This window comes from Panthera onca, chromosome D4, assembly GCF_046562875.1.
Source record: "Panthera onca isolate mPanOnc1 chromosome D4, mPanOnc1 haplotype 2, whole genome shotgun sequence".
NCBI classification, from domain to species: domain Eukaryota; kingdom Metazoa; phylum Chordata; class Mammalia; order Carnivora; family Felidae; genus Panthera; species Panthera onca.
This window is the reverse complement of record NC_138351.1, coordinates 58,890,385-58,904,796: the sequence shown is the minus strand read 5'-3', so window position 1 is coordinate 58,904,796 and position 14,412 is coordinate 58,890,385. Positions and strand designations below refer to the sequence as shown.

At 38.0% G+C, this 14,412-nt stretch overlaps 1 protein-coding gene across 4 annotated transcripts in view; it reads right to left on the bottom strand.

The window, feature by feature from the left end:
• Positions 1 to 14,412, bottom strand: part of MELK (maternal embryonic leucine zipper kinase) — a 98,610-nt gene that overhangs the window by 56,347 nt on the left and 27,851 nt on the right. The window lies entirely within an intron of this gene.

Genomic DNA, 14,412 nt, shown 5'->3' with positions numbered 1-14,412 from the left:
TAAGATTTTAATTAAGCTTATACCAAAATTAACTCCATCCAGATTAAAGGGTGAATGCAAATACAAAACCATAGAGGATCAAGACTAGGTGATTATTTTAGAATCTTTCTAAACATGACAGCAAAACCAAAACCTGTAAAGACTAACAGTTGACATTTCTGTACAACAAAACAGCACTAACAAAGTTAACTAACAACAAATTGAGGAAAAAAAACTTTTTCCACCTAAATGACTAAATATTAATAAACTTCATCACATAAAAAGCTCTTACAAATCACTAAGATTTTACCAGCCAACCTGTTCTGCCCACATTTCCCCCATCTCCTCAAATGGCCAAAAACCAGAGTCATCTTTAACTCCTCTTTCTCTCACACTTCACATCATCTCCATCAGCAAAATCCATTGGTTCTATGTTGGAAAATCTATCCAGAATCACTTGTCACTTCCACCACACCACTAGTGTCTCCCATCTGGCATATTGCAAGAGGCTCCTGACTGATCTTCCAGATTCCACTACTGACCACCTCCCAGTCTAGTCTCCACTTACTACCACCAATGTTCTCTTAAAACATCTCTTAAAACATGCCACTTCACCACTCAAAACTCTTCAGTGCTCCCCCAGATCACTCAGAATAAAATCCAAATACCTTACTCTGGTTCCAAAGCCCTGCATGCATGCTCTACATCCCCATATCCATTCAACTCCTTGCTGCTGAGTCTGCCTCTCAGACTCGCCTCCTAACTCTCCCCTTCATTCACCAAACTATGGTCACATGTCAAACACAGTCCAACCTCAGGGCCTTTGCACTGGTTGTCTCCTCTGTCTTATAATGCTTTCCCCCAAAATCAGCAGAGCTTTTGCCTTTATCTTCAGGTCTCCACTTATTATATACTAGTGGTGTCAGTGAGGACTCCCATGACCCATTTCATAACACAGCATCCCCCACAATCATTTGCTACCTCCCTTTCATGCCTACTTTACCTTCAGTCCTTATCCCCACTCATCATATTACATATTTGTTTATTTTCTGTCTCACTACAATAGAATGTAAGCTCCTTAATCACAGAGATCTTATCAGGGCTGCTCACAAAGAACAGTACCTGGCCCTGGCACAGAAAAAGTACTCAATTAATATTTGTTTAATAAATGAAGGAAGAGGATGAAAAGCACACTCCAAAGGAAAATGAGCAAAAACTATTCACAGGTAATTCCTAAAACAAGAACTTTTAAATGGCCAATAAACACGAAAATATGTCCAAATAATCAAGTAATTAAAAAGTAATAGTTTAAACAAGAATACGGTACCATCTGTTATCTATCAAACTGACAAACTTAAGAAAAACATTTAGTATTACTAAGAGTTCAGGAACAAGAGGGCTTATATATACAACTAGAGAATATAAGCTTTCCCGGAGAATAATTGTGAAATACATTTAAAAAAACATTCAAAACTGCATATCCTTGATCCAGCAATTTCACTGCTAGCAATTTATCCTAAGCAAACAATTTGGTATATAAAATATATGAACAGTAACATTCATCACAGAATTGCTTATGATAATTTTGGGAACTAAGGGACATAGACTACTGGCAAATTCCAGAGGGTCACCAAAACTAATGACAGAAGACAAAATGCACTGAATAAGGATCCTGAGTTAGAGGGGCACCTGAGTGGCCCAGTCAGTTGAGAGACCGACTTCAGCTCTGGTCATGATCTCACAGTTTGTGTGTTCAAGCCCCACATCAGGCTCTGTGCTGACAGCTTGGAGCCTGGAGCCTGCTTCGGATTCTGTGTCTCCCTCTCTCTCTGCCCCACCCCCGCTCATGCTCTGTCTCTCTCTCTCAAAAAATGAATAAATGTCAAAAAAAATTTTTTTAAAGGATCCTGAGTTATATAATATACAAGAGCACCTGGGTGCCTTAGTCATTAAGCATCTGACTTCGACTCAGGTCATGATCTCACGATTCATGAGCTCAAGTCCCACATCGGGTGAGTTTGATCCCCAGTTCAGGTGAATACAAGCCCGCTTCAGGTGGACCCCACTTCTCTCTCTCTCTCTCTCTCTCTCTCTCTCTCTCTCTCTCTGCCCCTCACTCACTTATGCCCTCTCTCTCTTTCAAAAAAAAAATAAAAATGAAATAAACATGATATACATCCAGGGAGACAAAGGCAAGCACACATGAACATGCACGTGCGTGCATAAAGCCTAGTGTTTAAATAAGGCTAGAAGAGTAGAGGCAGGTAGATGGAGAAGCCATTGACTAGCACAAGCATTGGGGTTCTCTGTTCTTATAAGCTGTCTAGGACACAATCCTCACAGAAATCAGCCCAACCCCAAGGTAAGAGGAGAAACAGACACAATATGGGTTGCTCAGAGTCCTAGAACTACATGGCAGGCTGGATTTTAATTGTATTAAAGAAATAATCAAAGTTCCAAAGAAGCATTATCAAGCAATACATTTTAAAAGAAAAGGTATCGATGGGGCACCTGGGTGACTCAGTCGGTTAGACATCCAACATCAGCTCAGGGTTCCTGGGTTTGAGCCCCGCATCGGGCTCTGTGCTGAAGCTCTCCCTCTCAGATTCTGTCTCCCTCTCTCTCTGCCCCTCCCCAACTCGTGCTTGCTCTCTCTCTCTCTCTCTCTCTCTCAAAAATAAACAAACATTAAGAAAAATTTTTTTAAAAAAAGAAAAGGTGTCAATGTCAAAACAACTCAGTCTCTGACTCAGCTACTCTGATGAGAGCAGAGAGGCTAACCTTACAAAGTGTTTCCCAGGAAGGATAAGAGCTTTCTTTCATTTTACAAATGACATTTAATATCATTAAGTTTTTCAAGATCCTTTGTCCAGCACTCAGTATCATCCAGAGAGCCCACTATTACTTCCACCTTACTAGGGCACCTTAACACTAGCCAGTGTTGAAAACTGACAATCTGTTTCCAAATTACATTGATAAAGACTTTCATTCACTCCTTGCTCCATGCCGCCTGGCCTCCAGGCCCATCCCTAGGAAGTGGGGATTTTTAGCTGCTTCTGCCAACTCTCTAGGACTGAGCAGTAAATCAATTGCTGAGGGACTGGCCCTGACCTAGTTGGTCCCACCCTCATGCCTGAGCTTTTCCTTATTCCTGAGACCAAGGCCTCTCATGATTCAAATCCTGGGTGTCTTAACTTGTTCTCTTTCTTAACAACCTGATCATTTGCCTGTTCTCTCAAACAGTTTGGCTTGCTCTTGCCATTGTCCTAAAGAAAGTAGAGACCGGCCTAGGGTAAAGCTTCTCCTATCTGCTTACACTGATCAAATAAATGGTTTTGACCTAGCTGAATCTCTGATCACAACCTGTTCCTAGATATTCTCTGTCATGCTTCACTCACTGGTCAGAACCCCCATGTACTCTGGTGGGTCTCCCCTCAAGCTGATTGTGGAGCCTTTTGCTGCTTATTCCCTGGATACCATCTGCACTGGGTTAAATGTTGCTCCTCAAAACACATGTCCACTCAGAACCTGTGAATGCATTTTTATTTTAAAATAGAGTCTTTTGCAGATGTAATTAAATTAATATGAGGTCATACTGGGTAGGAGTAGACCCTAAATTCAGTATGACTGGTGTCCTTATAAAGAGGAAAATCTGGACACAAAGACACAAACACACAAGGAAGTAGGCCGTGTGAAGACAGAGGCAGAGACTAGAGTGATGCGTCTACAATTCAAGGACTTCCAAAGATTGCCAGAAAACACCAGAAGCTAGAAAGAGGCCAAGAAGGATTCTCCCCTGGAACCTTCAAAGAGAACATGGCCCTATCGACACCTTGATTTGTACTTCTAGCCTCCAGAACTGTGAGAGAATAAATTTTTGTTACTTTAAGGCACTACCTTGCAGTGCTTTGTTACAACAACCCTAGGAAACTAATACACCATCTATAAGGGTTTAACTCCTCACATACTTCTCTCCCACCAGCACCTGCCCACCCCGGGGATAAGTCTGGTTCTAGGTTCTGGCCCTTTCTGGTCTGCTCCAACACAGATAATAGGCCCATCACCAGATCTATCAAAATAAAAGAAATGTTATGACTTTAAATTCAGAAAGTACCTTCCAGACCAAAGTACTGAATAAGAAAAGCTCCACCAGGCTGATTCCAAGTTCCTCTCTGCCTCTTGTTATCACCCCTTTTATCATCCCATCTTGAATTCATGACCTAACTTCTAATAGATCCTCTTATTGTGCTATAAGTTAGCACCAGAGAAGCTATCCTACCCAGAAAGAGGCAAGAACAGGTGAATGATAAGTGTGGTGCTTGGCACGCTGGAAACGGCGATGGACCGGAGTCATCATGTGAATCCCAGCCTACTTCATAGTAGTTCCATGAACTTGTACAAGTTACTTAATCTCTCTGACATTGTTTCCTAAGAAAATAGGCTCTGGAGACAATTTGCCTAGATTCGAATCCAAAATCTACCTCTTACTAGCCGTGTGGATGAGCCTTTGAATTTCACTGTGCCTTGGTTTCCACACCTGTAAAAAGAAGCAAAATAATAGTGCCCACACAAAAAAATGTTGCTAGGATTCAGTGCTTTAATACAGAAAAGCACTGAGCACAGTGCCAGGCATACAGTAAGAACTCCATGTATGTTAGTTTCTACTACTGCTGCCTCTATTACTAATACTAGTATTACCACTACTGTTGTTACTACCTGTGAAACAAGTAATTCCACCTATAGGATTATAAAAGGAGTAAAAGAGAATATGTGAAAGCACTCAACACAATGCCTTGCACATTAGACACAATAAATGTTTGTTGAACCTGAAATATATAGGAAGGAGATAGGGATGCCCAAAATAGTAATGGACCAGAGATGGGTAGGCTGGCCAAACACCATGCACGCCAGAGTGCTAAATACTCAGTATCGTGGAAAAGGCTAGAGTCATTCTGAGGAATGCCACATGTCCTCCCAATGGAGCCCTGCCCCACTGCAGCTGCCACCAGACAGCCTGGGAAGGAACACATACATCATCTAGTCAAGCACTGCTCCTTTTAACTTCCTGAAGTGTACCCACCCACTTTCCCTGTTTGGACAGAAGAGCTCTGCAGAGTACCATCTACTGGAAGTCATGAGGCCTGTGACCCATCACCAAGACCTGACATTCTTAGCTTCATTCTCTGCACTGGGATATGACAGAAACGGAATTCAGAGCCGAGTTCTGCTGCCAGGCCTAACCCAACCTCTTATTTGTACATGATCCTTTAAAATACATTTTTATTGTATTTTAACCTGTGCAGTAAGCAAGGATTATTAACCACATAACACAGATGAAGAATCTAAGTCTCAGCCAGGGAATTCAAGCATTTGTTCAATATCATAAGGCACTGGTTCTCAGCTGGTGCGATTTTGTTCCCCACTGCTAGGAGACATCTAGCACTGTGTGGAGACTTTTTTATGTGTGCCACATAATGATTTGATATATGTATATATTATGAAATGATTACCACAATAAGTTTAGTTCATACCCATCACCACACATAGTTACTAGTTTTGTTTGCTTAGTGTTTTTCTTATGATGAAAACTTTTAAGATCTACTCTCTTAGCAACTGGAGACATTTCTTACTGTCATGACTTGGGAGTTACTACTGGCATCTAGTGAGTAAAGGGCAGGGACACTGCTAAACTTCTTGCAATGCATACGACAGCCCCCACAGCAAAGAATCATGTAGTCCAAAATGTCAATAGTGCCTAAGTTGAAAACACTGTAAAAAGGGGTGGAGATGGGACTAGGAGAGACATACAATACTTATTCTATTGTACTGTGCTGGAAAGTCTAAGGAAGCCTAGACGTAAACAGGGAGAAAAGGCTCCTTATTTAAATATTGGAAGCATACGCAAAGAGCAAATAGAAAAGACCTCGAGACAAGCAATTCTGCTGGAGAAGAACATGTCCACAAAAGGCCCTGTCGGCCAGGGCTGTGCAACTTAACCCTGGTTTCTGCTCAGTCTTTAGAGAATTCCTGTTTATTTAAGGGACGATTACCTTGCAAATGAGAGCAAGAAATGGGTAACAGAGACAGAAACCAAGAAAGAAGGGGGAAAAAACCCTGTGGGCCAAGCAAGATAATCCTGGGAATTCTAGACAGCTTGAAATTGCTCGTTTTCACATGGTTGTAAGAAAGCAGGCCATCTCTCCAACACATAATTACAGTATATAGTCAACTCAATAATTGTAAAATATAATCTCATAAAAAGATAATGTGCTCATTTTCTTTAAAATTATAAATTATACTTGTTAGAAAGCAATTTTACTTGCAAGCTATTCAACTTTCATTTACTAAATTATTTATACTTCTATAATATTTGTGTACCCCAAACTGGAGTATGGTCATGCTTGTCTTTGAACACAGTGATGGTAAATGAATATAGGTGACATTAATAAGATTAATGCCCAATCTGTCGGTAATCATGCTAGAAACCGCAACTGAGCATTTTGGTTAAAATAATCAAAAAATGCAAAAGATAAACAAAGTCTGCTTCTTAAATAGTTACATATAGTATATCAAATATTGCTGGGGTTTTCTATCGACCAAGAACCGAAGGAAGTGTTATTCCCAACTGAGGAATTTTAGAACATTCTAGACAAAGATACATACTGCATGCGAGTGATACGACACCTTAATTAGATTCAACCAGCAGACTGTATTACACCGCGCCTCGGAACAATAGTTCTGAGCCAAGATTACAATAAATTTCAAAATCTATAATGTGTGAAATTAAATTCCACAATAATGCATAAAAGTCCTAATTTGAATCAATTTTCAACTTGCAAATACATGAAAAACTAAAAGATGAAATTCAGAGTAGGGGAAACAAAGAATATACAGCATTAGTAAATAATATTAATTAGGAAGGTTAAATCTCTACGGAACAAGAATTAGACATTTTATACCATATTTATTCCACAGAAGAAATATTTGATTTACCAAAAATATCAAATTACCCTCCCAAAGGATTAAAATAAACAAACAAATAAATAAATGTAAAGAACACTGAAGATTATTACGTGTTGATACATTCACCTTGTAGCAGTGAAATAATATATTAATAATCAAGGGTACCGATGCCACGGCTGCCACATAAATGTGAACTTGAAAGAGCAGCAAGCAAAGGCAAATAAACAGTATGGACACTTAGGTCCAGACAGGTTTAAAAAAAAAAGCCAAGTTTAGAGTTAAGTTGGTAAATGAGGAACATCATAATAAAGTTCAATTTCAGTAAGGCATTAATAGTCAGTTTATCATTGTGGATAAGACCACAAAACCTAGGTTAAGTGTACCTTATACAGACCAAAACCCAATTCTCAAAACACTTATTCTATTCAGGTTTTTAATCGACAATTTGGATTAGAGATATTTAAGAAACATGCAAAGTGGCACAAACAATACACCAAGGAAAAATAGAATAAGGAAAGGCTAATTCTACAAGACATTAAAGAAATGGTATTATAAAGATACAGCAACTAAAATAATTTATGTATCAGACAAAAATAGACAGAAAATTAAAAACCATGAAAAATAGTAAATGTAGAAATTCAATATATAATAAAACTATCCTTTCAAATCAATAGGAAAGTGATAGACTATTGAGTAAGAAGTCTTAGGACAACAAATTACTTGTTTTAAAATAAATAAGTCATTATTTATTTAAAAATAAAAGATCCCTAGAAACTATCACAGATCAGAGAGGGCTAAGAAGATATGATAACTAAATATAATATGATATTCTGAAAGAATCCTAGAACAGAAAAAGGACATAGGGAAAAACTAGTGAAACAGAAATAATGTAAACAGTTTAGTGAATAGTCATATTCTACCATTGGTTCCTTAGTTGTAACAAAGTACCATAGTAATGTAAGATGTTAATAATAGGAAAACTGGGTGAGGAATATATGGGAACTCTGTTCAAACTCTAATTACTAAAGCCATGAATAAAACATCAGATGGCATAAATTTTAAAAAATCAAATGCCATTTTCACCCATTCAACTGACCAAGATCCAAAAGTTTTATAAATATCCAAAATTTTTATAAATAATAATGTTAAAGACAGCATGGGGAAACAGCTACTCTCAACCACTGCTGGTGGAAGTGTAATGTGGGGAAAAAAAGGCTGGAGCACAATTTGACAATATCGGTTAAGTTTTCAAATGTCATACCCTAGGATCCAGCAATTCTACTACTCAGTACGTATATGCAAGAAGATATGCACAAGGATGCTCACTGAGCATCACTTATATTAGTGAAAAAATTAGAAAATAACCTAAAATGTTCAACAAGAAAATGGTTAAACTATTTGTAAAAATGAGTTCATATTATATGTACAATGGCACATACGATATTGAGTAAAGAAAGATATAAAATAATATCAGTATGATACAATTTACGTTAAGAAAAAAATATAAATGACTACAAATAGAAATAAAACATCTGGAAGAACCAAAGTGTTAACTGTAATTACCTATGTGAGAGGCCAAGAGAACTTCAGTTACCAGTGATGTTTTAGTTCTTTATACGGAGAATGTTTTCACACACTACTTGTGTAATTAAAAAACTTTTTAAATGACGTCCACAAACTTAGAATAAAGGAAATTTCACAATAAATACTATGCAGCCATTAAACAAACAATGAAAACCTACACATGCTGCTAAGTACCAATATGAAACAATCTTCAAAGTAAAGTATTAAAATTAAAGAGGAGGAGGGGGCAAGATCCATACACTGTGCAGATTATATAATCCCAAAGGATATATACAGATATATAAAGATTTGCATAAATACAAATAATTCTTATAAATGTATAGAAGAAATTTCTAACTAGTTGTCTCTGTGGAAGAAAACAGAGGGCTAGGTGAGCAGAATGTTTTGGGGTTTAACTATATACTTCTTAGTACTGTTTTAGCATTTTACCATAGATGCTTTGTTTTTCACTATAAAAACAATTAACTAAATGTCTCACTATAAAAAAAAATAACTAAATGTCAGCTCTTGATAAGCTACAAGCCTGGGTATTTCAGACCAATTTTCTAGGAAAAGACCAGGCAGGCTCTGGGAAAGATCATTCTGCTACAGGTCACTACAACTAAGCCAGGAGTCAGCCAACTTTTTCTGAAAAGGGACAGATAGTAAATATTTTTGGTTTTCTGAGCCATACAATCTCTGTCACAGCTACTCAACTCCACCACTGTTGTGCAAAAGCAGCCACAGATGACATAAACAAACAGGTATGGCTATGTTCCAATAAAAATTTTATTTAAACAAACAGGTGGTGGGCCAGACTTGGCTTGTAGCATAGTTTGCCATCCTCTACTTTATATCACCTGGCCAAAAAGACTGATTGAAGTTTCAACCAACCTTTCCTTGCCTTTAGCCCCCTAGAAAGGAGTAAGTTAAGCTGCAACACAGATTCCCAGCTATTCACATATCTGTAAGGATTTTGCATCATGCTACTTACTTGAGTCAGGGTCCGTAGGAAAAATTTCCTGACAGATCAACCAGTATTTTCCAATAGGATAAGACAACAATATATCCCCCCCTCAATCCTTGGCCCACCTACCTCTTCTGTTTAACTTGCCCCTAATGGCTGGATATTACTTGGAAGAGCTGAATGCATGCCCTCCTGCCAAGTAATGTCCTTACATGTGGATTACATCGTTTTAACATTGCAAATCAAAGATTACAGCCTGTATACTCATCACTATAAAGAAGAGATATAATTATTCTAAAATTAAAGTTTATAGTTGGTAAATCCATACAGTACCTCATTTTGTTTTACTAGGTGTATTATCTATGGAGTATATAGAAATTAGACTTTTCAAAGTCAGATATCTTTATTAAGACTTTGTACAGCCAAGGTGAGAATTCAAACCTTTTCCTGGATAAAATCATTGTAGTGATCCTTTATGGCATAATGTCTTACTGAAATTCCCAAACAGTCATTATCATGAATCCAAGTATCCTTAGAAGACTCCATGTTCACAAAAGAATGTCAATCCTAGCCCTGGTTATACTGACAGTCACTTTTGCCCTTAGCATAGCCATAACTTCAGGAAATTTCCAGGGACAATAATCCCTAATTTACTGACACACTCAATAACTTGGCTGAGAGGGATTACATTAATTGAGGGTCTACTAAAGAATATACAGGGTCGGGGTGCCTGGGTGGCTTAGTCGATTAAGCATCCAACTCTTGATTTCAGCTCAGGTCATGATCTCATGGTTCGTGAGTTCAAGCCCCACATCAGGCTCCACATGGACAGTGCAGAACCTGCTTAGGATTTTCTGTCTCTCCCTGTCTCTCTGCCCCTCCCCCCTCTCTTAAACTTAAAAAAAAAAAAAAAAAAAAGAATATATAGAGTCAACCATCCATTCTCCCTGAATGGTGGTCTTCAAAGGTGGGGCATGTGCACCCCAGAAGGAATGTAAGAAGATACACTACGTAAAGAGGTCAATCCCAACAAAAGGATATAACAATTGAACTATTTGTGCATCTAAAACAGAAGCACCTAAATGTATAAAGCAAATACTAACAGACATGAAGGGATAAATGGACAGAAATACAATAGTAGTGGATTTTAATACCCCAAATCTCATCACTGGGTGGATCATAAAGACAGATATTCAATAAGGAAACTGTAGATCTGAACAACAGACATTTGTTGTTAGGTACATTTGAATATACCTAACAGACATATATAGAACATTCTATCCGACAACAGCAAAATACATATCTGTCTCAAGTGCACATGCACCATAATGAAATATCACCTTACATCTGTCAAAATAGCTATTACCTAAAAGGCAAGAAATTACAAATTTTGGTAAGGATGTAGAAAAAAGTGCAGCATTGGTGGGAATATAAACTGGTGCAACCACCATAGAAAACAATATGGAGGCTCCTCAAAACATGAAAAACAACTACTGCATGATCCAATAATTCCCCTTCTGGGTGTCTACCCAAAGAAAACAAAAACAAAACTAATTGGAAAAGCTATATGTACCCCTATGTTCACTGCAGCATTATTTGCAATTAGCAAATAGCAGGGATATGGAAACAACCTAAGTGTCCATCAACAGATGAATAAAGAGTGTGTGTGTGTGTGTGTGTGTGTGTGTGTGTGCGTGCACATGCATGCACGCACATGCATGCACATGCAATGGAATACTACTCAGCAATAAAAAAGCATAAAATCTGGCCGTTTGTGACAGCATTGACCTTGAGGTTTTTACATTAAATGAAATGAGTCAGAGAAAGACATTGTATGATTTTACTTAAATCTAAAAAACAAAACAAACAGAACAAAACAAAACCCCAACTCATCGATACAGTGAATAGATGGATGGTTGCCTGAGGGGAGAGCTGCTTGAGGGAGAGTGCAAAATGGGTGAAGGAGATCAAGAAGGACAAACTCCCAGTTTTAAAATAAGTCATGTAATGTACATGTAATATAAGTACATGTAATGTACAAAATGGGCAATACAGGCAATAATATTGTATTAACTTGTATGTCATGGATGATAACTAGAATTATTGATGTGATCACTTTGCAATGTATACAAAGGTCAAATCATGATGTTGTACACCTGAAACTAATAATATTGTACATCAATTACAATTCAATAAAAATAACTAAATAAATAATGGTATGGAAAAAAGTCAAGACAAAATACTATTTGTAAGCAATGAAAATTTAAAAATTTACATACAAAAAAGATACAGTAAGATGTGGGAAGAGTGTATTAGGACTTCTATTTATATTCATATTCTATCTAAAAACAAAAATTACTCTTTATTAATATTTGCTATATCATTTGGCACTGGCACCTTCACTAGTCCTATAGAACCTATAATATATGGTAATTCTTCCTTGACTGAGAGTGACATCAGAGAGTGGCTCCATCTTGCACCACTCTCCATATACTGCAAAGTACTGTGCTTTACCTGAGCCCAGTTAAATTAATTACAGATCATAGTACTTAACTTAAACTAAATCCTCACAAAACAGCCAAATGGCTTATAAAGATTCTTGTAAAAAAAAAAAAAAAAAAAACCCACAGATTAAAGACTAGGAATATAAGCACAAGTGAATAATACCAGAGTTAACACCTCATTGGTTAGTGTGAGCCCACCAGCCAAAACACAAAGTAAAAAAAAAAAAAGACCTAAACAAATCCAACAAGTTGTCTCAAACCCTGAAATTACCAAGACTATTTGAAATACAGACTTATGCACATTATTGTTAAAAATTAGCCTCAGTGACACCTGGGTAGCTCAGCTGATTAAGCATCCAACTCTTGATTTTGGCTCAGGTCATGATATCACAGTTGTGAGACTGAGCCCCATGATGGGTTCTGAGCTGACAGCACAGAGCCTACTTGGTATTCTCTCTCCCTCCCTCTCTGCCCCTCCCCCACTTGTGCATGCACTCACTCTTGCTCTCTCTCAAAATAAAGAAACTTTAAAAAAAAAAAAGGTACACTTTATTGATGTGGATATAGAGAAACATGCATTTTCATGCTATTGTTAAAACTGATAGAACTTCATCAGGAAGCAATTTAGAAATATCTATCAAAATTACTAATTCACATACCCTTTAACCCAGAAACTCTTCAGGGAATTTTCTTACAGATCTATCCACAACGTACAAAAAATGACTACTTGGAAATTACTTAAATGTCCATTAACCCAGGACTGGTTAAAAAAATTAAGGTACATGTATATACCTCGATTCTATTCTGAGCTGTTCTGAAGGGGTATGATTTCCAAGACCCACTGTGAAGGGAGGAAAACAAGATGCAGAGCAGTGTTTGTTGTATGCTCCCATCTGTGGGAAAAAACTGGAAAGGGAATAGCATAAAGAGATAAAATACATAATTCCTTATATGAGTATAAGCAGAAAAAGTACATAAAATTCTGATACTCTGTCACAGGTAAATAACTTTATACCAATAACTTCGAGAAATTAGACAAATTGGGCACATTTTTTTGTGTCCAAAACTGAGCTCTTGATTGTACCTGCTCTACCAAGAGTCTTCCCCATCTCAGTACATGGAAGCTCCAACTTTCTAATCGCTGAGGTTATTTCTCCCATCCTATCTATCAGCAAATCATGTTACCTATACCTTCAAAAGACTATGGACTAGTCTAAACATGTGTCATGACTGTGGTGGTGGTTAAACGAGTCTAGATACATGTTAAAATTTGTAGACCTGTACACATACACAAAAAGTAAATTTTACTCTGTTAATTTAAAAATGATTTTTGGGGCACCTGGGTGGCTCAGTTGGTTGAGCGTCTGACTTCGGCTCAGGTCACGATCTCATGGTTTGTGGTTCGAGCCCCACATCGGGCTCTGGGCTGACAGCTCAGAGCCTGGAGCCTGCTTCTGATTCTGTGTCTCCCTCTCTCTCTGCCCCTCCCCTGCTCATGCTCTGTCTCACTCTCTCAAAAATAAACATTAAAAATACATACATACATACATACATAAATAAATATAATTTTGGGGGGGCTCCTGGGTGGCTTAGTTGGTTGGGCATCTGACTCTGGCTCAGGTCATGATCTCACGGTTTCATGGGTTTGAGCCCTGCGTCAGGCTCTGTGCTGACAGCTCGGAGCCTGGAGCCTGCTTCGGATTCTGTGTCTCCATCTTTCTCTGCCCCTCCCCTGCTTATGCTCTCTCTCAAAAATAAATAAATTTTAAAAAATAAATACATTTAAAAAAATAAAAGCGAAAATAATTTTTTGGTGGTTCAGTGCTTAATTTTGGCCCAGGGTCATGATCTTGCAGTTGTGGGATTGAGTCCCATGTTGGGCTCCGTGCTGAGCATGGAGCCCATTTGGGATTCTCTCTCTCTCTCTCTCTCTCTCTCTCTCTCTCTCTAAGTAAATAAACTTTAAAAAAGTTTTTTTAATTACATTTTAAATTAAATACTTTTTTTTAATATAAAAGAAACCCAGAATCCAACCATTCTCACCACCATCTCTTATCTGTAGGATATTACTACAATACCCTAACTGGTCTCCCTAGTTCTCTTTTGCTTCCTACAGTAGCCAGTATGATCCTATTAAAACCTAAACCAGACATCACCCTTCTGCTCAAATTCCTCCAATGGCTCCCTGTTTCACTTAGGGAAAAAGCCAAAGTCCTTATGACATGCTATGAAGCCCAATGACAATTGGATATCCTATTTCTTGAGACTTCATTTCCTACGACTCTCCTGATTTCTCAGTCCATCACACCAGCGCTCTTGACCTCCCTGGACTACAGTAGGTGCTTCTAGCTAGTGGTCTTTGCCAATTCCTCTGCCTGAAACATTCTCCTCCTTGATATCCACTGACTAACACTCTCATCTCCTTCAAGTCTTGCT